General features: G+C 37.9%; 1 long non-coding RNA gene across 2 annotated transcripts in view; it reads right to left on the bottom strand.

Annotated features, from left to right (window-relative positions):
• The window catches only part of LOC139184119 (uncharacterized), a 347246-nt gene that overhangs the window by 8503 nt on the left and 313900 nt on the right, over positions 1-24843 (bottom strand). For both annotated transcript variants that reach the window (XR_011567591.1, XR_011567593.1), the window contains exon 3: positions 8239-8322. This is a non-coding gene — a long non-coding RNA (uncharacterized lncRNA). The remainder of the gene's footprint in view (positions 1-8238; positions 8323-24843) is intronic.

The raw sequence follows: 24843 nt of genomic DNA, 5'->3' as shown, positions 1-24843 counted from the left end.
TGAGCTCATGCTCTTTGAAAAATGGTGCTGGTAGACTTATTTCACATAGGATTGTCATAAACTTTTGATTTATTAAAAAGACACAATATCTGTGAAGAACAATAAAGTGAAATGCAATAAAACAAGATATACCTGTATAAAAGAAAAAAAATGCACAAAGAAAATACTTTGTAGGGCAACAATTTTGAAGATCTACTAAGTAATGAAAAGTAGATAGATACTATTTTATGTTTTATGCACTAAAGTTAACAGAGGGTTTGTGAGTGTACCTATTTGTAAGAATAATGTGAACATCATCCAACAAGGCCCCCACTTTTCAAGGATTTTGCTCTCTGAGATCTGACATCACCAATGCCTTAATGTGGCTGAAATACATGAGAAGGCATGCAGCTACTAAGGAAAGATTAAGAATCCAGAATATCTAAGAATATTCAAAGCAAAAAATTAGGCCTAAATTCCTTGACACTGGCCACAGCAGCCACTGGTGCTAAACACTTATATACCTCTAACAACCAAGAAAGACAGATATACCCAGTAGCTCCAAGGAAAGAGCACAACCCCATGAACTGATGGTCACAACAGGGCATTAAACTGATAGTAGACTCATAATGGCCTTTTGCTCCTTTATTCATTTTTGCTACGTCAAGGCTGTATTTTGTCACCCTGCTTATTTAACTTCTATGCAGAGTACATCATGAGAAACGCTGGCCTGGAAGAAACACAAGCTGGAATCAAGATTGCTGGGAGAAATATCAATAACCTCAGATATGCAGATGACACCACCCTTATGGCAGAAAGTGAAGAGGAACTCAAAGCCTCTTGATGAAAGTGAAAGAGGAGAGTGAAAAAATTGGCTTAAAGCTTAACATTCAGAAAACGAAGATCATGGCATCTGGTCCCATCACTTCATGGCAAATAGATGGGGAAACAGTGGAAACAGTGTCAGACTATTTTGGGGGGCTCCAAAATCACTGCAGATGGTGAATGCAGCCATGAAATTAAAAGATGCTTACTCCTTGTAAGGAAAGTTATGACCAACCTAGATAGCATATTCAAAAGCACAGACATTACATTGCCAACTAAAGTCCATCTAGTCAAGGCTATGGTTTTTCCAGTGGTCATATATGGATGTAAGAGTTGGACTGTGAAGAAAGCTGAGCACTAAAGAATTGATGTTTTTGAAGTGTGGTGTTGCAGAAGACTATTGAGAGTCCCTTGGACTGCAAGGAGATCCAACCAGTCCATCCTAAAGGAGATCAGTCCTGGGTGTTCTTTGGGAGGACTGATGCTAAAGCTGAAACTCCAATACTTTGGCCACCTCATGTGAAGAGTTGACTCATTGGAAAAAACTCTGATGCTGGGAGGGATTAAGGGCAGGAGGAGAAGGGGACGACAGAGGATGAGATGGCTGGATGGTATCATCGACTCGATGGACATGAGTTTGGGCGAACTCCAGGAGTTGGTGATAGACAGGGAGGCCTGGAGTGCTGTGATTCATGGGGTTGCAAAGAGTCGGACACAACTGAGCAACTGAACTTAACTGATACATATTTTTTGTTTCTCTATTGTGAGAAGGCAGGGAAAGCAATGGCAACCCACTCCAGTGTTCTTGCCTGGAGAATCCCAGGGGCGGGGGAGACTGGTGGGCTGCCGTCTCTGGGGTTGCACAGAGTCGGACACGACTGAAACGACTTAGCAGCAGCATGGTGAGAAGGAATTGGCTAACTTGGGACCGTGGAGTGGGAACACTTTTTCCTTGTTGCTTTCAAACAGTGCTGATGGTGTAACTGTTATTACTATGAAAATGTCCAGTTAATTAAAGAATCAAGGTATCGAATAAAATAATTTAAGTATGATTGGCAACCAGATTATTATAGCCTGAGAAAGGGAAAATATGTTTTGCTAATGAAAAAACAGATCAAAGTCTTGCTTGGATATGCAGGAACATACGGTCCATTTTCTCAGTATGTTTCTTGGCAGAGCCCTTTAGTCTGTAAAATTATGTGGCTTAAGTTACAAATTGAATGGTTATACACACCCAAACTTGGTGTTAAAAATCATTTATCTGAATAACAAATCAGTTTCCACATTTCTATCAGAAGTTTTACTTGCCTGGTAGAGGCCATACAAGCTAAGGACTAAGACATGTGCTTAGTTCAAGGGCCTGGAGTAGGGAAGATGGGAGAAATAGAGGGAGATATGTAAAGCTTGAATGGATCTGGGTAAGGCCACATAAATTTGGGTGTTTGAGATTTACTTACATAGTATGCATATATGCACATAACAGTTAATTTTATAATTCTTTGGACAAAATCTCTTAAATCATGCCAGAGTTTAGGTCTGTGTGGTCTATTCATTTCCAGTTTGAAAGTGAAGTCGCTCAGTCGTGTCTGACTCTTTGTGACCCCATGGACTATAGCCCCACCAGGTTCTTCTGTCCACGGGATTTCCCAGGCAAGAATACTGGAGTGGGTTGCCATTTCTTTCTCCAGGGGATTTTCCCGACCCAGGGATTGAACCCGGGTGTCCGGCATTGCGGGCAGACGCTTTACCATCTGAGCCACCAGGTGTGTGGTCTATTCATTTCCAGTTTAGTCCTAGATTATAACTCTACCTCCTCCTCTGCTAGGTGGTTTACAAAATGTTAATAGGTAAAAGCATGACCAAGATTATGAACCAAATATCACACTGGGAAAGACATAAAAAGCAAATACAAATGCACCATGATAAATGCTTTCAAGAGGGTCAGCAGAAAATACCTACATTAAAAGCTAATTTGTTTATGACTATGGTCCACTGCTTATCTGCACAATTTATTAGTCACATAAAATATTTTGTAATTCTGTACTAGAATGGATTTGACAGATTTGTCCACACATCTTACATACACTTTGACAGGCTCTGTCTCTTTAAATTTAAATGTATATATATTATTTGCAAAGTTTCTAGGTTGGGTATGCACACTGTACATATGCATTATATGTATAGATAGTTAAGCCTAATTTAAACCTAACCATCACATTTCTAGGAAATGTGTTGTTCTTCTTATATTTTCCTTGAGTAATCAGAAAAAAATGCAGCAGTACTTATATTTAGGCACCTATCAAGATTCATTTTTTTCACTTTCAGTGTAGATAAATCTTTCTTTTCTATAAATGCATATATTTCTACACAGAAATCCCTCAGCTAATTCATGACACTTGACATTAATCACATACACAGATCAACAAAGACTTCGCTTTCATATAGAAACTAATTTAGAACATATTTCTAAATTACTGCTTGTTATTGCAGTCAATTTAATTAGCTAGCTAATGACAATATCTGCTCATAATCAAAGTAGTCAAAAATACCAAATTTAGTAATTAGACCATATAATTCCTTAACAACTCAATTTTATAATGGCAAAGTACAACACTTTTAGTCAATTTTCTTCAAAAACTCCTCTGTATTCAAAATTAGGAATTCCACCGTGTATTCTCATGACATTTAAAGCTCAAGATGGAGTGTTTAGGTTAGAAAGCACAGCTCCCTCTTGGATTCCATGTGAAATTGCTTGTAAGTCATATTACATTCTAAATCCATTTCCCCTCAAACCATTCTGAGGGTATAACATTTACTTTTTGTCACTAATGTTCTTTTCTGTACGACTCACCAATATGAATTGTAACACAATGAAACAATTAATCTTTGGGGCAATTTTAATGATCCTATAATTATACAAAACTGTAGAAAATCATGTTTTCCTCTTTATCAACCCAGATACTCAGGGATGTTTTAATTCTAAGACAAAAACAAAAGGAGGGAGAATCTCTGCATTTCTAAGAACATCATATTAACAGGAATCTATAAACTAAACACAGATAGTGTCACAAATGCAAACTGACGTGTGGCATAATGGGTGGTGATGCAAAAATTCAGCCAGAAAGGTACGAACACAGGCTAATTTGATTTCTCCCAGCTGCCTGCCTTTCAATTCTTTATCTTGGCTATTGGGTTTGAATAAATTTCATCTCCCACACCACAAGTAATGAGCAGGCAATGACTTATGAAGCACAGAGACCAAGTTAAGACAGAATTAGAATACAATTTTAATGAGACGTAGCTGAGAAAGTGAAAGTGCTACACATTGACAGACTTGGCAAAATATCCAATATCATTTCAAATGTTCTTTCCTTTCTACAAAGAAACTGTCAAATATTAAAATAAAAATGAAAAAAAAAAAAAAAAAGGCTCCAAAGAATTCATTAGAGGTAGATTTTTAATGTGATGAGAGCTCAAAAAATAGAGAAGTCATTTAAGAAGTTGAGCAAATGTGACTTAATATGTAAACGTGTTAAGTATAAATAATCCTGTGAAAACAAACAACATTTTTTGGTTTCTCTGGAAGAAAGAAAAGTACATTACCATTCAGACAACATGTATCTGTTTGAAATGAGGTCCAGAAATTGTTGGGGAAATGGAGAAGAGACAAATATTTTCTTTGTTGCCACTTACTTAGAAGTCTACAAAATAATGTTATTATAGGGCTTTGAAATACAGTGAAAATAAGCTGATAATAGAAACAAGATAAACTCAGGCATGAAGTTCATTTTTTGAGGCTCAGTGGTCAATGTTCAGGACAGGAGAAAGAAGCTAACTGAGGTGGTGGGGATAGTCCCCAGAGAGGTGTAACAGGAAGTGGTCCCTGGCTAATAAGAAAGATTTGCACCAAAATGAAACCATTTATTTTCATAATAAAATAATGTGTTGTTAAGTTCTATGAAACAGTTAAATGCCATAAAATAAAGAGGACAACTGAAAAAGTTAAGAACTCCAACTCACTATAGACAATATAAACGAATTTTTAAGCATGTTTTCCCACTCAGCTTATGTAAAGAATGCCCCATTCTCCTTACAAGGCCTGAGCCTTCTCAGCTGGACTGTGATGGAGCCTGGGTCAAACTGAGCCACACAACAAGAGTACTCACATTATGCATTTTAAATCCATTTCCCCAAACATCCTCTCAAATGTAAAGGAGTCTTTTTTCTCCCCTTGCTCCAACCTACTCCACACTGTTTCTTTTTTTTTTTTTTTTTTCAGTGATTACTTCCTGTTTTTTTCTAGTGCATAAAACATCTGTGATTTGCTGCAGGCACTCAGTATTTACAAGGAGAGACTCACAGCAGGTGCCACTTACCAAAAAAAAGGGCTCCTGCAAGCATGAGCACACCAGTGTTATTCCATGACCTGGGGGTCACACTGCTGTACTGCACAATGTTTAGCAAGGGAAGGCTTCTTCCATCAACAACTGATAAAACAGTGTTTTGTCTGGTAGGCTAAACTTTTTATGAAATGATAAACTAGGATCTAGACATGTTTGAAAGTGAACACATGTGCTTTCAAAGTTATGGGCAGATACCTAATTCTGATTTGCATCCTGTAGTTAAAAAAAAATGATGCCTATACCCCTCCCTCCAAAAAAAATAAAAAAATAAAAAAAAAAAGAGAAAGAAATCTAGTAATTTTCTAACACTGACGAATAGTCTCCCTTGGTGTCCCCAGGCCTCATGCCGCAAATCCACTTCCTTGACTTTGAAGTCTGGGTCCTCTAAGGCTGTGAAATTTCCTGGATAACAAACAATGCTGAGGAAACTGTGTTGTGAGCAAATAAATTTGATAGCCACGGGACTTGTAAATGTAGTTTACATTTAACACCCAATAACAGTGACCAAAAAGGGGTGTGTGACATTTTCTCATAAAGGTCCTCATTCTTTAAACAGCTTGTTAGAAATTCAGTTAAAAGTCATATAATGGAGCTAATTATAGTTTGTGAATCTCATTGGCTTTCTCCTTGTTGTTTTCCCGCATCCTCCACTAAAATACCTCATGGAGTTTGCTTTAGCCTGGCTCTCTACAGCAATATTCCACATTCAACATGCCCTCTTTCAGTGTTTCTGTTGTAACAGATTGTGAACATAAGATGCAAGAAATCCAAAGAATGTCCAGGCAATACCAGGAGTTTAAAAACTGCTTTCCCACATATGGCCAACAAATTATGTGTCTGGAGTGTTACAGGTAATCCTTTTGGGTGATCTAACTAAATTGATAGAAAAATTATGTAATACATTATATGATTTTATAAATAAAATAATACAAAATTGGAAGATGAACTTCCAGTTCATGAAAGAAGATGAAAGAATGAAGTTCTAATTGTCTGGTATGCCACGCCTTTACTATGTGTATATAAAGAGAATACCATCAGTTTATACCCATTCAAAATTATTAAAGAAATTTTGATTTTCACAAATAATGGTCTTATTTCACAATCCCCTTCTTACTTTCCCTTTCCCCTACCTCCACACACACATCTGGTTCCTAATTAAGAACTATATTTAGTCCTCAATAATAGGATATAAGATATTCTTGATCTGTCATTTGGTCAATTGCAGTTAACGATAATGTTCGCCTTATATTCTAGGTAGGAGGAGAAGGGGATGACAGAGGATGAGATGGCTGGATGGCATCACTGACTCGATGGACGTGAGTCTCAGTGAACTCCGGGAGTTGGTGATGGACAGGGAGGCCTGGCGTGCTGCGATTCATGGGGTCGCAAAGAGTCGGACACGACTGAGCGACTGATCTGATCTGATCAGATGGGTCTGATCAGCTGGAGGATGGAGCACACCTTTGTCATTCTCATTGCTCTGGGTTGTAGATCCTATATCCCACCCATTCTTTTTCTACTAACTCCTTCCTCCATTTTGTGTATTAATCTTTCCCCCAGTGGAATTATGCATACACCCCCATTGTAGCAGGTACTTAGCATACTTATTAGCTGTCAGCATTTCCCACCAGCTTCTTGAGGGCAGGCACCTGATCTTGTTCATACGTCTGTGTCTAAGGATTACTCTATTGATGGTCAGTCATCAAAAGGATAGATGTTGACATGATGGTTAATCAGGAGAGAGGGGTGCATAATCACTAAAGAAGGCAGTCTCCAATTCCCAGGAACCAGGAACCGTAAATGGACACAGCGTGTAAAATCATTCAGAGTACCAGAGTGACAGAATATGCTAATTATGCCTCTAACCCTCAACTTCACTCCCGACTTTCCAAAATGGTATAACAGAGAAATTAGGATTAGACTGAATCCGACTCTGTGAATTAGCATTCCCCTTCTAATGATATCAATACTATTTGGACAAAATAGGACAATTTCCTTAACCTCTCAGATGCAATTTCTCCTACTGAAAATATTGGGATAATAGTACCTACCTTATAGGATTAAATGAAATATCACATGTAAAGCATTTAATGCAAGCTCAACAAATCTTATTTCCTTCTTCTTTACTTTCATCCGAGGAGTTTCTTTTCCCTGTTGTATGTCTGATATTTAGAACCTTGGCCTTGTTGTCAATATCTAAGCAATGATCGTCTCAAGGATCAATAAGCCTTGTTTAGTTACAGTGTTTTTCACAGGTTCCCCAGCCACACTTATCATTGTGAGGGGTTTTTCTGAAAGGTAATTTCAGTTATTCTACACAAAGCAAGATTATTCAAGGAGACAAAGGCATTAATCATCTTCTCTTTGCTTCTTGTTTTCCTTGACCCCTATGGCAGCTTAACCAACATGCTCTGTAACTGCTTCATATAACTTAAAGCTGGTTTTTGGCAAGAAGATAATGAATCCCACCTAGTTCATTTTCCTTGATCTGAAGGAGAATGTTTCTCCTGATTATGTTTACAAATTTTTAAATTGTGGTAAAAATTTATAACATACATTAAACAAACATGTTAAAATACATAACATAAAATTTATCATCTTAACTATTTTAAGTGTATACTGTAATAACATTAAATATATTCATATTGTTGTATTGAGTTAGCTAAACAATTTGTCCATTATACAAAAACTTGAACAAAACTTTTGGTCAACTCAATATAACAGAAATCAAGAACTTTTTCTTGTTGTGAAACTGAAATTCTATGCCCATTAAACAATAACTTTCCATTTTCTACTAACTTAGTACCTCTGATTATATTTGTAATTGTTGGTTTTGGTCTAGTTTAAGATGTGGTGATACAGAAACATGTATTTGGTAATAGTTAGAGTATCTTTAAAAAATAGTCATCTTTCATTGGAAAAACATCTATGTTCACAAAAGTTATGGTACATAGAATGCTCATTTTCTGCTGCACTTAACATTAATAATAAGAGTAATTACCCAATAAATATGGATAAATATGGATCTTACCCATAAGATGCTGGATGAATGTTGTAACCTTGGGCTGTGATTTGATTGAGAATAGAAGACGTAGAATGTGAAAGGTTGTTTTTCCTAAAAGATGGTGATTTTGTTAGAGGCAAGTAGATTACACGCTGTTTAACCATGTAACATGATTCTTGAAATTGTATTCGGATAATGGAGGACAAAGTGACTTTTTTGGCATTTAATCTACCACTTTTCAGCCTCATTTGGCATATTCAGATTCAGTCTGTATTAATAATTAAAGACTTATTTTTTTTGAATAAGTTACAACTTAGAACACTAATTGTTAAACATGTACCGCAATGAAACCATACAACTTGCAAAAACAACAATGGAAGAATTTTACTTCAAATATTTAGTTATAATTATTATGACCATATTCTGCTTCCATTTTCAGATTTATCTGCTAATGTTCATGATTTCAGCTAGAAATATAAATCTGAATAGCACATTTGCCTAGCACTGCCAATATTTTTCTTGGTAAAGAGCCACTAAATGTTTTCTTTCATTTTCATTCTCCATATATAAATTAGTTCTTAAACATTAAAAACATTATCTTAAAAAGTTTCCATTATAATCTAACCCTGAAAATGATAAGAAACAAAGACACACCATGCTACAAATGGGGAAATACTATAAATTCCATTATATAAGCATATTCTTAAAAAATCCCTCTCCTTATATATTCTTACTGATACATTTTTTCATGATAGACATAATTAAGATGTCCTTAATTTTATTACTATACCAGATTTTAAAGCCACAATAGAAAACGGATTTATTGTTGCATTTCTTAAAGCCAAATCATTCTGACAAGCTAAGGTCACTTTAGTTTAAACCCCAAAATGTTTTCCTCCCTTAGGAGGCTGGGACATTATTATTGTTTTTGTCAAGAAAGACTCGTGAATGATGCAGTCTTTCTCAGTGCGAAAATGAAAGGTGTATTCCAGTGTGCTGGGAAAGAGATGATGCCTCTTGCACAGACTTGGTGGAGGATTCACTGCCAGCTTCTTCACGGTGTGAACTCCTGATTGAAGCGCCAGCTGTGATCCTAGGTTTCAAAGAGACCTTGGAAATGGCAAAGCAAGACCCTGTGTTCCGAGCTGACAAAACCCAGTTGACAAGAGAAGCAGTAGCTATTCTTTCAGAATGCACATCATGGGGAATGTCATTGACGAAAAGAAAAGAGTGGGGGAGGGAGGAGAAAAGAAGGCTTTTGTGTGATATGACCCAACAGACCTGAAATCAAATTATAATGCCACAGAAATAGGAATTTTCTTTCTTTTCCATTGCATGGAAGACATTATTTTGTCAATATAGATAAAATAAGTAGTTGGAAGAATATTTTTTTCTTTAGGTAGCCTCCTCAATATAATTGGATTTTCCCTGGCTCATGGTATTAACAGAACTATCTGTGAGCAACTCTTGGCCTGATAGGTGTAAGGAGATTCCAGAGAGTTCTAAATTATACCCAAACTGTCACCCCTGTCACAGCAAGGTAGAGTTAAAAGGCCTTTGCAACTACTCAGGAATGAAACGAAATAATTTCTCCCATAGGAGACTGGACTGTTTATTATTCCTAGCCTCCAAGCACTTTAAAATAATTTTTCCCCCTCTCTTTTGCTAACCTCAGCCATGGAGAAAAATGTGTATAAGGCAGTTATTATTTTGCATCAAAACTGTTGATATGTCCATTGCTGTCCCTTGGAGATTTCCATTCTCAGACGTGTAGACCACCCTCATGCACAGGTCTGATCTGACCTCCCCTATGGTACCGGAGTTGGATCCTCAGTACTCACAGCTGCCCCAGTCGCTGACCATGAGACAGTAGTCTGCCCATGCCCAAGCTTGCTGTGCCCAGAGTCACAAGAATGGCTTCATCAAGAGTGTGTCATGCAGAACCAAGCATTAACAGGATAGCAGTGTTCCTTCTCTGCCAGAGGACCATGTGGAGGGCAGCATTATGCTCAGTCACAAAGGGATGGCCCCTAGAGGCGCCAAAACAGGTCAGGGAAGCCCTTACCAAAATGCAAACTCAAATGCAAAATGCATTTGAAAAATGTGCCTTGCTAAATTCAATGCACTCTGGACCTTCCTTTTAACCTCAGAATTGCCTCTCGAGATACTGGCCAGTCAGTATTTATTTAGTGACACAAGGCTAAGAAGATGAATTTCTGAATACTTAATTTTTTAAATAAAGATAAGCAGCAAAGCTTGTGATGTTATAATCAGGTTCTTATCTGTAAGACACTTTTGAATAAGGTAGGGTGTTAAAAACAATCTGTTTATACTAGCTTACACTGTTTTTGAACACTGGGAAATTTCTAGGGTGAATAGATTAATTTGTATTTTTTGCTGAGCAAATGGTAGAAGTTTTATTGGCTTTGTTTCTTATGCCAGAAACCTTACAGAAAGCTGGGAGGTCATCACGTGCATTGCTGCCTCTGAGCCTCTGATGATTCCAGTCATCTCAAAGGGATAGGGTTTTGCCCTCTTGCTTCTGATTTGTTGGCAATAGACCTTCAGCTAACAGTATATCTGCTCAGCTGAAGATGGAGTGCTAATCTAGAGGGACTCGAAATGGCTCTGTCATTTTCTAGATGACAGCTCCTATTTTCCACTGGCTTCTGGCACATGTGCTATCATCCATCTATGTCAGGAAGACACTTGCTTATCTGGTTGCTAGAAATGCTTTTGTTAAAAACACGTAACTGCAGTTCATCAGTCTTGTGAGCAAGTTGTTGATTTTGCTAAACTAAGTTTAAACTCTACTGTGGTTTTGTGATATGACATCTATTTTTATTAGATATTGTCATGATTATTTATAGTGTCTTAGAAATATACTAGAGTTTACAAAAAGGCAAGTTAATCAGCCAGTTGAATGGTGCAAAACAAAGTTTTGGGACTACAGTGTACACATATTAACTCCATTTTTTGGCACCTCTTAATTAAGTAATTACTTAATAAAAAAGAGACAGAAGTTGAATCATGACCATAAGAAAACAAAATTCAATGCAAATAATGTGTATTTTACAACCAATGATGGTATTTTAAAAATTTTATTATACAAAACTGGTGATCTAATTATAACTCACGAAGTACTGTCATATATCAAAGAATATGATCAGCAAATATCCTTAATTACTTTTGTATTTAAACTGGAAAATATTTATTTTGCTGATATTCTTTTGGTTTTGACCAGTCTGTTCATGTCCTCCTGGTTCAATCAAGACTTGATCACTCAGAAGTTGGGCAAACCCTATCTAACTGGTCCAAGCTAACCCTAACCTTTCAGGAAGCTTCTGAAGAGTTCATATTCACCAAAACCAACTAAAACTGGTTCACACCACTTGGGCATATATTAACTCACAGTCAGTAGGGTTGTTAACAGTGCTCAAAGCAAGGACATATCACAGAATCTTTCGAGTGGTACCTGGATGTCAAAATCAAGTGGTACCTGGATGGCAAAATCATTGCCAACTGGCCTCTCTCATCATCAACTGGCCTCTCTCTCATCAACTGGCCAGTCTGGATCAACACTTTCTTTCTCTTCTCTCCCTTTCCTTCACACAAACACAGACTCATGGCTCTCCTGCTGTTGCTGGGAGTCTGCCACATGGCAGGGAGAGTCAAGGGATGTTGACTCAGCCAAGCACCTGCCTACTTTCAGTCCTGAGTGACTATCACAGTCACCAGAGTAACTTTTGTTTGGTAGGAGCTGTTTTAAGATTTGATGCTCACCAGAAGTTCTGGCCTTGTAGAGGACAAATGATGCCAAGGGCCAAAGCCAATACTACAAGGCTTTCCTGAGAGGGTCTAGTTGTGGGTGGGAAGTTATAAGGTGGCTTCTGGGTGTGCAAACAGCCCGAGTTCCCTCCATGCGTCCATTTCAAATTGATGAAGTGAATGCCAAAGAAAGGATAGGGGCCTGAACATTATAATATTAAAAAATAGTTGAGTACCATTAGATGTGTAAATAAAGCCATAAAAGTAATCACAATGACTAAAGAGACCAAAATGACAGGCATCTCTCATAAGCAGAGGCACTGTATTGTATTTCTTGAAAGGAAAAAAAGAAAAGAAAAACAAACATTAAAAAGCGAAAAAAGAGAAAATGAAAAATCTTGGATTTATTTTCTTTATAGTAAAATGGAAGCATGTTGGAAACAGATTTGTCTCTGCCTGAAGTGGTGATGATATCAATTTTATGACAAGGAATTATATTTCTAAAAAATAAGTTGGAGAAAAGCTTCCAATTAATTAGGCTTGACACTGAAATATTGATGTTATTTACTCTTTTAAAACTCTCACAGATAAGTGTTTATTTTTTAAAAACCAAATTTTATGTTGTTTTGTAATTTATGTGACACATACACAAAATATATTAAAAAAAATCATTTCCCTCCTTTTCTCCTTCGATCTCTGACTCCTTTAAAAACGGATGAAACAATTCATATAAAACAGAAAAAAACAAATAAGATGTATATGAACTATAACCCTAATGATCAAGTAAGACTTGTAAACAACGAATGCTTTGGAATTTTTTTACTAACCTCATTTGACTATTTTTTCATGTCTTTTCTTCAACTATAGCAGTACAATTAACTGTTTATTAAATTTTGACAGTTATGCCTGAGATTTTCAGAGTCGTAGGTTAACACTTTCAGCTAAAAAAAAATCACCTTGAAATAAATATCTTTACAAAGGAACAAAGCTACTTTAAGTTGCCAGAACTGTAATATATCTAATGTAGAAAGAATATTACTATTGTCAGATGAGGACTAATACATAGAATATATCCAAAGTGTTACCAGCAGTATTACCACTGTATTCAGTATTCTGAGAACAGAATCAGAAGAAATGGAATTAATCTGAGGGGAAAGTTATGGAAACATGAACAATTTCCCCAACAGTACGTTAAGAAACACTGCTTACTAAGACAGGTTTCTTTTAAGCACCAGCATGGGATCTTCTTTACAGACCAGTTTTTACTTAGGCTTGGCATGTAGCTGCACATTTCCCTCCAAGTATGGAAGTGAGCAGATAACATATCCTCCCAGGGTTCATGGAGGGGAAGACCCAGATCTGCGAGGGAGATTTCAAAGACTACAGTTTGTAAAGCAGAGAAAGCAACTGATGTCACTCTAGCATCTTGCATAAATGCAGTGAGATCTTCAATACGGTGCCGAGTCTGTGCTGGGTCTCCTCATTCCTGCTGCTGCTGCTGCTGCTGCTGCTAAGTCGCTTCAGTTGTGTCCGACTCTGTGCGACCCCAGAGACAGCAGCCCACCAGGCTCCCCTGTCCCTGGGATTCTCCAGGCAAGAACACTGGAGTGGGTTGCCAGTTCCTTCTCCAATGCATGAAAGTGAAAAGTGAAAGTGAAGCCGCTCAGTCATGTCCGACTGACTCTTCGAGACCCCATGGACTGCAGCCTACCAGGCTCCTCCACCCATGGAGTTTTCCAGGCAAGAGTACTGGAGTGGGGTGCCATTGCCCTCTCCAAGAAGTCCTGTCATTATTTAAGAGAATTTCTTCCCTTCTTTCCTTTCTTCCTCCTTCCTTCCCTCTCTAACTCCTTCCGTCCTCCCTTTCTTTCCTTCCTTTCTTCTGTTCTTATTTAAAAAATAGTATGCATTACAAAGTCTGATAGCTCATACTTAGGATATATAGTAATATTTGAAGTATCTAGAAATATCAAATAGTTTAAAAAGAAGTAAGAAAATGCTTTGATTGTGACCTTTATGTAAAATACAAATTGAAACTTCCAACTTAGAAGTGTGTTAAGGCCCAGGGAAAATGAATAAATCAAACCCAGATAAATATGGGAAGGGTGGAGGGACAAATCCTATTTGTTTTCATTATTTTGAGTTCTATCGCATCAAACAATCGATGCAATTGATGCAGCCAACTAGCAAAGCACCATTGCATGTCAGTATCATTTTGTAGCAATGTGTCTAATAAGTGCTCTCAAGTCCCATTTTCCTGTCTGTAAACTGGAGTCACACAGCCTCCCAGGGCTATTGTGATGATTCTTGGTGAACCAAGAAATAGAGAAGTTTCAAAAAGGAGTATTTTTATTTTAGGGTTAGGGTTGGGTACCTTGGCACAGTGCCTACCCTGTAGCGCCCAGCTTCTGAGGCTTTGTGGATATACTTTAGTCCATCACAGCTACTGGTGGCATACAGGAAAACAAATCACAGGATACTGATCACTTTAGGAAAATCCCACATTCATCTTATTTTACCATTGCAGAAGTCTGTGGGATAACCTTAATATTAAAAGTGCATCAAATATACTCCTTGAGCTCATCTGCCCTGAGATTTTATTTGCTTAAGTTCCCATTTCTTTCCCTTTTGGTGGAAAATATCCTCATTGGTGTGTCATGTTTTCCATTTCATCTTGTATTGTCCCTTCTTTCCTTACCTTATAGACACCAAATGTCTACCACAGAGTTAAGAATTTACCACCCCTCTTCCCAGGACTGTTGAAAGTAATGGAGAGGGATATACAGTTAGCTGGTATTATTTTGTGGGGCTGAGCATTATAGATTTTTAAAGTTGGGGAGTTTTAAAGCTTTAGTTGCTTTTCCCCTAGCCAATACCAAGTACTTAGTTGACTTTGGGTACACAGTAGCTAGTATTTTAATTATTATATTATTGCTTTTATCAGCAATGGTTTTATCCCCATTTGATTGAAGCCTATAAGGGGAGTTGGCCCCATAGTTTCTCCAAGGAAAAATCTGATCCAACTAATTCTGCTAGATGCTACCAATATTCTGTTCCTTCTACCTCCCCAATATTCTGCTCCCACTAGGTCTCTCTTGGCCACCACGGACTACCCATTCTTCTCCGTGTAATTCTTTGCACATAATTTACTTCGTATAGTATTTTTCTCTCATTTGTATACACCCAGGATATATATTCCTGAGTAAAGAAAGCTTTCTCAGTATATATAGCCAACCCTCATTCTCACACTGGCTGACGATGAAGCGTCCTTCTCAAGCAGTGTGGCTATAATCCAGTGTTTCAAACCAACATCAAGTCTGGTGTGAGTTGCATACTTTATTGTTATGCCCAATTTGATGTCATAAAATGTCCAATTTACCCGACTCACAAGTTTATAGAAAGCTACTTCTTATAACTACTTATTAAGTTTTAGGCAATTCCCCTGGAAAAGAGTGGCTTTAACCATTTTCAAAGATTTCTGTGAAATTATATTTGACTGCTGTGAATTTCTAGTGTTGTTTAGCTTTACTTTGGCGGCAAATATTTCACTGTGGCCAGGAAAAGCTTATTAATGTCTGGATTTTTCTGTACTTTTGATCTCTGGCTTTTGGAAATGCACACTGTTACTGTGTTTTGAATTACAACTGCAGTGCATAACTTAATGTCAAGAATTTTATAAACAATCAAATGGATTTCATTAAAACATATAGGATAGAGCCCATTGCCTTTTGGACGTCTCAGAATTTACAGATGCTTTTATCAAGTTCAACTCAAAGAATACGTTGCATATGTTTCAAAAAATTGAGATATTTCATGGCTACATCAAAGATCTCTCTTGGTAAATGTCAGACTGCACTTGAAAATATGTGGATTATTTTAAAATATCTTTTGATATTGATTTCTAACATAATTTCACAGTGATAAAAGAACAAAGTCTTTATGATTTCAATATTTTTAGACTATGAAAATTTTTACACCTTATGTTCCTGGATATGTTCCAGTGTCTTCTGGTTTATAGTCTATGGGAACTTGAATAGAATTTGTATCCTGCTATTGTGTGTAAACTGTATAAATCTTTATGTTGAATTGGTTCATGGTACTTTTCAGGTCTACTATATCTTCTACTTTTTGTCTATTAATTCTATTAATTTTTGAGAGTTTGATATTGAAACTCCAACTAAAAATATTTATCTACTTAAAAAAATAATTGTGACGTATTCTTGCCTGGAGAATCCCATGGCCAGAGGAACCTGGTGGGCTATGGTCCATAGGGTTGCAAAGAATCAGACATGACTGAAGTAACAAAGTATATGCATGTAGTGGTACTAGATGTAATGTTGTTCTGTATTTTCCAAGTCTTCTGTGTTATCACACCATTTAAAAAACAAAAGAGAAAGAAAAAAATATTTATAAAAAAAAGTTATATAAAGAACAATAAAATATGTAAAAGTTTTTTAAAAATTTGAGAAGTTTCAGCATTTGCAATGTGAATTGTATGCAGAATTGACATCCAGTGAGGAGTTAACAAACCTACTACATTAATCAACTGGGTGAAAGAACAACAGTTAAATATAAGCTTAAACTAAGTATAAACTAAAATGAAATATAAACTTAAACTAAAAAAAAAAGCCTTAAATGTTGTTGAATTTTCCAAATAACTTTGCTATAAACTTAAAGTAGAGAACAGAAAACAATATTTGGGAAATCTGTAATTTGGCTAAGTTTTCTTTTGGCTAACAGTCTTTCAGCAAACTGGCCTTGAGCAAGTTGATTTTAGGTGAATGAATTTCTCAAAAATAAGCTTTTGGTAAATGATTGAACAAAAAAAATTGATAAGTTGGTCATTTGGTCACTTGGCTTTCAGAAAATCGGTTTTTAGGAGATTAGATTCTTCCACAACTTCCCAGAAATAAATGATGAATGGAGCAAGTAAAAGGTAGTAGATTAGGAGCAATTATGAGTGCAATAGGACATTAAGTGTATTTTTTTTTTCCCTTGAGTACAGAAGTTGTGACTATAGTCTGAATTTGAAACAAAACATTAAGAACTTCATTCTACAAATTTAAAGGATTACCAGCAGTTGGGCTTATTAGAGAGCATAGCCAAATCAGAACTGGCTCTACCATCTATTGCCAATATCCCCTCTCTTACACTCCACTTTCCCAGACTGCTAGGTTGCAGTTTGGATGCTTTTGCAGAAGTGCAGTGTTCTTGGAGGAAGGCTGTTCCCTCCCTAAATCCAAGGGAATGGAGAGCAAACTCCAAAAGAATTGTACTTAAATATTGGGGGTATACACAGAACGGAAGACTGATATTTATTCCCCCATTGAACGTCTTGTTGGCCACTGAATTTACTGAAACAATCTTGTGCCACTTAGACTAAAGAAAAGAGAATTGAAGACAGACAGTGTGGTGGGGAACTGCCAGGAGGACAGAGGTTAGGATGGGCCTGCAGGTTCTCAGTTTCTGAAGTAGGAGTAAATGATGGGGCTTGCACATGTCAGCTTGTGTAAGATTTGTCTGTGTTGCAAAGATGAGAATGGAGCACTGTCTTGATGGGATCACTAACATGTAGAGAGCCAAGACATGGGAGAAATGTAGGAAGCACAACTCTGTCTGGGGCTCACTGGAGAGGCAGGCTGGATCTCATAGAGGACAACCACTACCCAGTGTTGGCCTCACTGGACAGCTGCTGCTGCTGGTGCTAAGGCACTTCAGTAGTGTCCAACTCTGTGTGACCCCATAGATGGCAGCCCACCAGGATCCCCCATCCCTGGGAGTCTCTAGGCAAGAATACCAGAGTGGGTTGCCATTTCCTTCTCCAATGTATGAAAGTGAAAAGTCAAAGTGAAGTCACTCAATCGTGTCTGACTCCTAGCGACCCCATGGACTGCAGCCCACCAGGCTCCTCCATCCATGGGATTTTCCAGGCAAGAGCACTGGAGTGGGGTGCCATCGCCTTCTCCATCACTGGACAGCAGTCACATCTCATTAAGGAGAAGACTGTTCTCTTGCCCGTTTTAGTAAGGAGATGTTTCTGACTTTCCCTTTTACTTCTTTCCTCCTCCAGACACTGAATGAGCCTATGACTAAAAGGAAGAATGTGAGTAAAGACAGGATACCGTCACACCCCCCACCCCTTCTCCAAGCTGTTGGAGATACAGATTCTGTGTAGCAATGAAGGTGGAGAGGTGACAGACTACGTGGAGTCTGAGGTTAGAACTTTCAGAATGAATAGATGATGACACTAGTTTTTGTAACTACATCAAACGAAGCTATAGAAACCTGGTTTAAAAAAGAGACCTAAATAAAGCACAGCTAAGGACACGTACTGGAAGATATAAAACACTTTCAGGTTTAAACCTCAATGAATTGGACTCCCCAGTAATCAAATTATGAAAGTCCATGAAATGAATCAGCTCCAAATAGTAGAACCAGAATCAAAGTGTTTGCAAAGGGGATAGAGAAGAGGAATTGGGTTCAAGAGAAATTTAGGGGAAAGAATTTGCAAATTTGGCAGCAGAGAGGATATGGAAAGCAAGAGCATGCTGCTGCTGCTAAGTTGCTTCAGTCATGTCTGACTCTGTGCAACCCCATAGACGGCAGCCCATGAGGCTCCCCCGTCCCTGGGATTCTCCAGGCAAGAACACTGGAGTGGGTTGCCATTTCCTTCTCCAATGCAGGAAAGTGAAAAGTGAAAGTGAAGTCGCTCAGTCGTGTCCGACTCTTAGCGACCCCATGGACTACAGCCCACCAGGCGCCTCCGTCCATGGAATTTTCCAGGCAAGAGTACTGGAGTGGGGTGCCATTGCCTTCTCCAAGCAAGAGCATAGGATAGTTCAATTCAGTTCAGTCTCTCAGTCGTGTCTGACTCTATACGACCTCATGGACTGCAGCTCCTAGAGTTTACTTAAACTCATGTCCATTGAGATGGTGATACCATCTAATCATCTCATCCTCTGTCATCCCCTTCTCCTCCTGCCTTCAATCTTTCCCAGCATCAGGGTCTTTTCCAAAGAGGCAGTTCTTCTTATCAGGTGGCCAAAGTATTGGAGTTTCAGCTTCAGTATCTTCCAACCTTCTAATGAATATCCAGGACTGATTTCCTTTAGGATTGACTGGTTTGATCTCCTTGCAGTCCAAGGGACTCTCAAGAGTCTTCTCCAACACCACAGTTCAAAAGCATCAATCCTTCAGTGCTCAATTTTATAGTCCAACTCTCACATCCATACCTGACTACTGGAAAAACTTAGCTTTTAACTAGACAGACTTTTGTCGGCAAAGTAACATCTCTAATAATGCTTTTTAATATGCTGTCTAGGTGGGCTTCCCTCATAGCTCAGTTGGTAAAAAATCCACCTGCAATGCGGGAGACCCCAATTTGATTCCTGGGTCAGGAAGATGCACTGGAGAAGCAATAGGCTACTCATTCCAGTGTTCGTGGGTTTCCCTTGTGGCTCAGCTGGTAAAGAATCCGCCTGCAATGGGTTTGATCCCTGGGTTAGGAAGATCCCCTGGAGAAGGGAAAGGCTACCCACTCCAGTATTCTGGCCTGGAGAATTCCATGGACCATATAGTCAATGGGGTTGCAAAGAGTCAGACACGACTAAGCGACTTTCACTATCACTTCACTAGCTAGGTCATAGCTTTTCTTCCAAGGAGCAAGTGTCTTTTAATTTCATGGCTGTAGTAACCATCTGCAGTGATTTTGGAGCCCAAGAAAATAAAGTCTGCCACTGTTTCCATTGTTTACCCATCTATTTTCCATCAAGTAATGGTACCAGATGCCATGATCTTTGTTTTCTGAATGTTGAGTTGTAAGCCAGCTTTTTCACTCTCCTGTTTCACTTTCACCAAGAGGCTCTTCAGTTCCTCTTGGCTTTCTGCCATAAGGGTGCTGTGATCTGCATATCTGAGGTCACTGATATTTCTCCCTGCAATCTTGATTCCAGCTTGTGCTTCATCCAGCCCAGCATTTCACATGATGTACTCTGCATAGAAATTAAATAAGCAGGTTGACAATATACAGCCTTGACGTATTCCTTTCCTGATTTGGAACCAGTCTGTTGTTCCATGTCCAGTTCTACCTGTTGCTTCATGACCTGCATACAGATTTCTCAGGAGGCAGGTAAGGTGGTCTGGTATTCCCATCTCTTGAATTTTCCAGTTTGTTGTGATCTACGTAGTCAGAGACTTTGGTGTAATCAATAAAGCAGAAGTAGATGTTTTTCTGGAATTCTCTTGCTTTTTCTATGATCCAACGGATGTTGGCAATTTGATCTCTGGTTCCTCTGCCTTTTCTAAATCCAGCTTGTATATCTGGAAGTCCATGGTTCACTTACTGCTGAAACTTGGCTTGGAGAATTTTGAGCATTATTTTGCTACTGTGTGAGATGAGTGCAATTGTACAGTATATTGAACATTCTTTGGCATTGACCTTCTTTGGGATTGAAATGAAACTGACCTTTTCCAGTCCTGTGGCCACTCAAAAAAATTTTTGAGTTTTTCAAATTTGCTGGCATATTGAATGCAACACTCTAATAGCATCATCTTTTAGGATTTGAAATAGCTCAACTGGAATTCCGTCACCTCTGCTAGCTTTATTTGTAGTGATGCTTCCTAAGACCAACTTGACTTCCCATTCCAAGATGTCTGGCTCTAGGTGAGTGATCACCTCATTGTGGTTATCTGGGTCATGAAGATCTTTTTTGTATAGTTTATCTGTGTATGTGTATTCTTGCCACCTCTTCTTAGTATCTTCTGCTTCTGTTAGCTCCATACCATTTCTATCCTTTATTGTGCCCATCTTTGCATGAAATGTTTCCTTGGTATCTCCAATTTTCTTGAAGAGATCTCCAGTCTTTCCCATCCTATTGTTTTCCTCTATTTCTTTGCATTGATCACTGAGGAAGCCTTTCTTATCTTTCCTTGCTATTCTTTGGAACTCTGCATTCAAATGGGTATATCTTTCCTTTTCCCCTTTTGTCTTTCACTTCTCTTCTTTTCTCAGCTATTTGTAAGGCCTCCTCAGGCAACCATTTTGCCTTTCTTTTTCTTCAGGATGGTCTTGATCACTGTCTCCTGTACAATGTCATGAACCTCTATCCATAGTTCTTCAGGCACTCTATCAGATTGAATCCCTTGAATCACCTCCACTGTGTAATCATAAGGGATTTGATTTAGGTCATACCTGAATGGTCTAGTAGTTTTCCCTACTTTCTTTAAGTCTGAATTTGGCAATAAGGAGTTCATGATCTGAGCCACAGTCAGCTCCCAGTCTTGTTTTTGCTGACTCTATAGAGTTTCTCCATCTTTGGCTGCAAAGAATATAATCAGTCTGCTTTTGGTATTCGGCATGTGGTGAGGTTCATTTGTAGAGTCTTCTCTTGTGTTGTTGGAAGAGGGTGTTTACTATGATCAGTGCATTATCTTGGCAAAACTCAGTTAGCCTTTGCCCTGCTTCATTTTGTACTCCATGGCCAAATTTGCCTGTTATTCCAGGTATCTCTTGATGTCCTACTTTTGCATTCCAGTCCCCTATGATGAAAAGGACATCTTCTTTGGGTGTTAGTTCTAGAAGGTCTTGTAGATCTGCATAGAACCATTCAATTTCAGCTTCTTCAGCCTTACTGATTGAGGCATAGACTTGGATTACTATGATATTGAATGGTTTGCCTTGGAAACAAACAGAGATCATTCTGTCATTTTTGATATTGCACCCAAGTACTGCATTTTGGACTGTTTTGTTGACTATGAAGGCTACTCCATTTCTTCTAAGGGATTTTTGCCCACAGTAGTAGGCATAATGGTCATCTTAATTAAATTTGCCTGTTCCAGTCCATTTTAATCACTGATTCCTAAAATGTCATTGTTCACTCTTGCCATCTGCAGTGTGACCACTTCTAATTTACCTTGATTCTTGGACCTAACATTCCAGGTCCCTATGCATTATTGCTCTTTATTGGATCGGACTTTCTTCCATCAATAGTCATATCCACAACTGGACATTGTTTTTGCTTTAGTTCCATTTCTTCATTCTTTCTGGAGTTATTCCTCTACTGTTCTCCATTTGCATATTGGGCACCTACCAACCTGTGGAGTCCATCTTTCAGTGTCTTATCTTTTTGCCTTTTCATAATGAGCATAAGATAACTTGTGGATTTCTGGCTTGGGTGTCTTATATTGAAGTTAACTCAAAGACTAAAAATACAAGTGGAAAAGGAAATAAAATTTAGGATTGGTGTTTGCCGTGATTATAGAGAATCCTGAAAGAAATAGCAAGAAGGGATAGTAAATGAATAATTTTCTTCCCTTTCTATATTTAGGGAATAAAAGATACAGTTAGAAATTTCTAATTGTAAATATTATATATATATATATATATATATATATATAAAATGTATAGCCAGAAATACATGTATAATACAAAACAAATACAAGTATATGTATATCTAACATATGTATGTATATATATCCACAAATACACACAAAATAGCATGAATATTAAATCATATGATACAAAATGGATATGTAGGTTATAACAAATAGAAATAATGGTTTAGAGTGTAATGTCCCTAATCAAGAGAGATTTTGTAAAAGATGTTTCAGTTTTGAACATATGTGTCTACTTTGTTAAAAGTCTCTCTTTCATTATCACTTTCCCCTTCAATTTAGAGACAAGAATTTTATTGTTTTGTTTTAAAAAGCCAATTTTTTTTGGTTTAGAAGAATAATGTGCATGCATGCTAAGCTGCTTCAATCATTTCCGACTCTGTGCTACCCTATGGATTGTAGCCCTCCAGGCTTCTCTGTCCTTGGAATTCTCCATCCATGGAATTCTCCAGGCAAGAATACTGGAGTGCACTGCCATGCCCTCCTCTAGGGGAGCTTCTTGACCGGAAATTAAACTTGCGTTTTCTGTGTCTCACCACATTGGCAGGTGGATTCTTTACCTACTGAGCCACTTGGGAAGCCCCCAGAAGAATAAAACCTACTCATAGTAGAGAATCTGCAAAATATAGAAGAGAATGAAGGTGCTGTTTCTCATTATATAGACATTTTATTGTGTCTGTTTGAATGAAAACCTCACTTTGTATCCAGGTTATAAGATTGAAAACAGGTTGAAAGGAGTGAGAGAAACTGTTGACTTTTGTAGAACATTCCAAGTATAGAATAGATGAAATTGTGAGTCTGCAATATGCATGTCCATGTGTTGGAGGTGATGTTGGTGGCAGTTATATCAAGTTAACAATGACAGATTTTATGCTGTTAATATGAAAATAGAAAGTGTGAGTGTGTCCCAGATACATGACAGCATATTATTTTTGTTCAATGGAAATAGATGTTATGAAGAAATTGAATCAGAAGTAAACCTGATGGGCACAGTTTCATTATGTTATACACTGTGTAAAGATGCAAATTCTTTTTCTCTTTTTAGCTGTAACTTCAACTTCTCTAGGAAAATATAAATGTAATATATGTATATATTTTAAAGCAATAAATAACATATATCAAAGAAAGTAAATTTTAAACATAAAAATCTGGTGTCCTAGATGCTTCTAGAACAAGTGATCTTATCTAGCCAAATTGTCTCCCTTTCCTTTTGTTCAATGCCTGGAACGTAAAAGGTGGAATCAGAAGTCAAGAGTTAACTAAAGTGACAGTAGAATCTGAAATTATGAAACTGACTGTGTCTTTCCTTCTCTCTGATATCCTTTGTAAAATTTCCAGGGGAGTTGTCATTTTCATTGTTCTCATTTGGAGATATGCAGACTAATGTGAGATCTATCTATACTATTTTCTCTCTCTTCTTAAAGTCACTAATTTTTCAAGTTTTCAAGTCTTAAGCCCCCATGCTTAGGATTTCAGTGTAGTTCAAATCAATTCAATAATGTATCATTCATGACTCAATCAGAGAAACAGAACCACTAAGATGAATGTATATATGTATATGGATTTCCTCTTTTCTTTCCTGCTTTCCTTCGTCCTTTCTTTTTTCTCTCTCTCTTCCTTCATCCCTTTCTTCCTTTTTCTTTCTCTTCCTTTCATGCCTTCCTTATCATCTATTTATCCATCTATATATCTATCATCATCTACTTAATGTTTTCAGTTTTATTGTTGTTTTCAGTTACCTAATTCACTTGCAGTGTGTTTTGGTATTATAAGTCGTTGGGGAGAATGGATCCAGGTTTAAAATATTATGTTTTAAAATATTAAGATTCCCATTTCCTCTTTATCCTATTACTAGCTAAAGCTGAAACTCCAGTACTTTGGCCACCTCATGGGAAGAGTTGACTCATTGGAAAAGACTCTGATGCTGGGAGGGATTGGGGGCAGGAGGAGAAGGGGATGACGGAGGATGAGATGGCTGGATGGCATCACTGACTTGATGGACGGGAGTCTGAGTGAACTCCGGGACTTGGTGATGGACAGGGAGGCCTGGTGTGCTGTGATTCATGGGGTCGCAAAGAGTCGGACACGACTGAGCGACTGAACTGAACTGACTGAGAGTCAATAGTTTAGAGGGTATCCTGCCCACTGTTTTCTAAATCAGAACTTTTTGGCTCTATAATAGGTGCATTTCCATCTTTTACTTTTTTGTGTGAAAAGACTCATGTTGTTTATCCTCTTTTAATGTATTTTTCTTTTCACCTTTCTTAGATTAGGTTCCTGGACACAGAGTCTGAGGGGGAGAATTGCCTGCAGAAGGTTCACTGGGGAGAGCCTTTAGGGGCTCCACCTACAACACAGTGAGTCAGGAAACACTGGGTGTTTCTGGATGAGATTGGCAGACTCAGTAGTGTAGACTGCCCTTCCCAAAGTGTGTGGGCATCATCCAATCCTCTGAGGATCTCAACAGAATAG

Source organism: Bos indicus, chromosome 7 (genome assembly GCF_029378745.1).
Source record: "Bos indicus isolate NIAB-ARS_2022 breed Sahiwal x Tharparkar chromosome 7, NIAB-ARS_B.indTharparkar_mat_pri_1.0, whole genome shotgun sequence".
In the NCBI taxonomy this organism is placed as follows: domain Eukaryota; kingdom Metazoa; phylum Chordata; class Mammalia; order Artiodactyla; family Bovidae; genus Bos; species Bos indicus.
The sequence above is the reverse complement of the archived record's forward strand: the minus strand, read 5'-3'. Positions and strand labels throughout refer to the sequence as shown.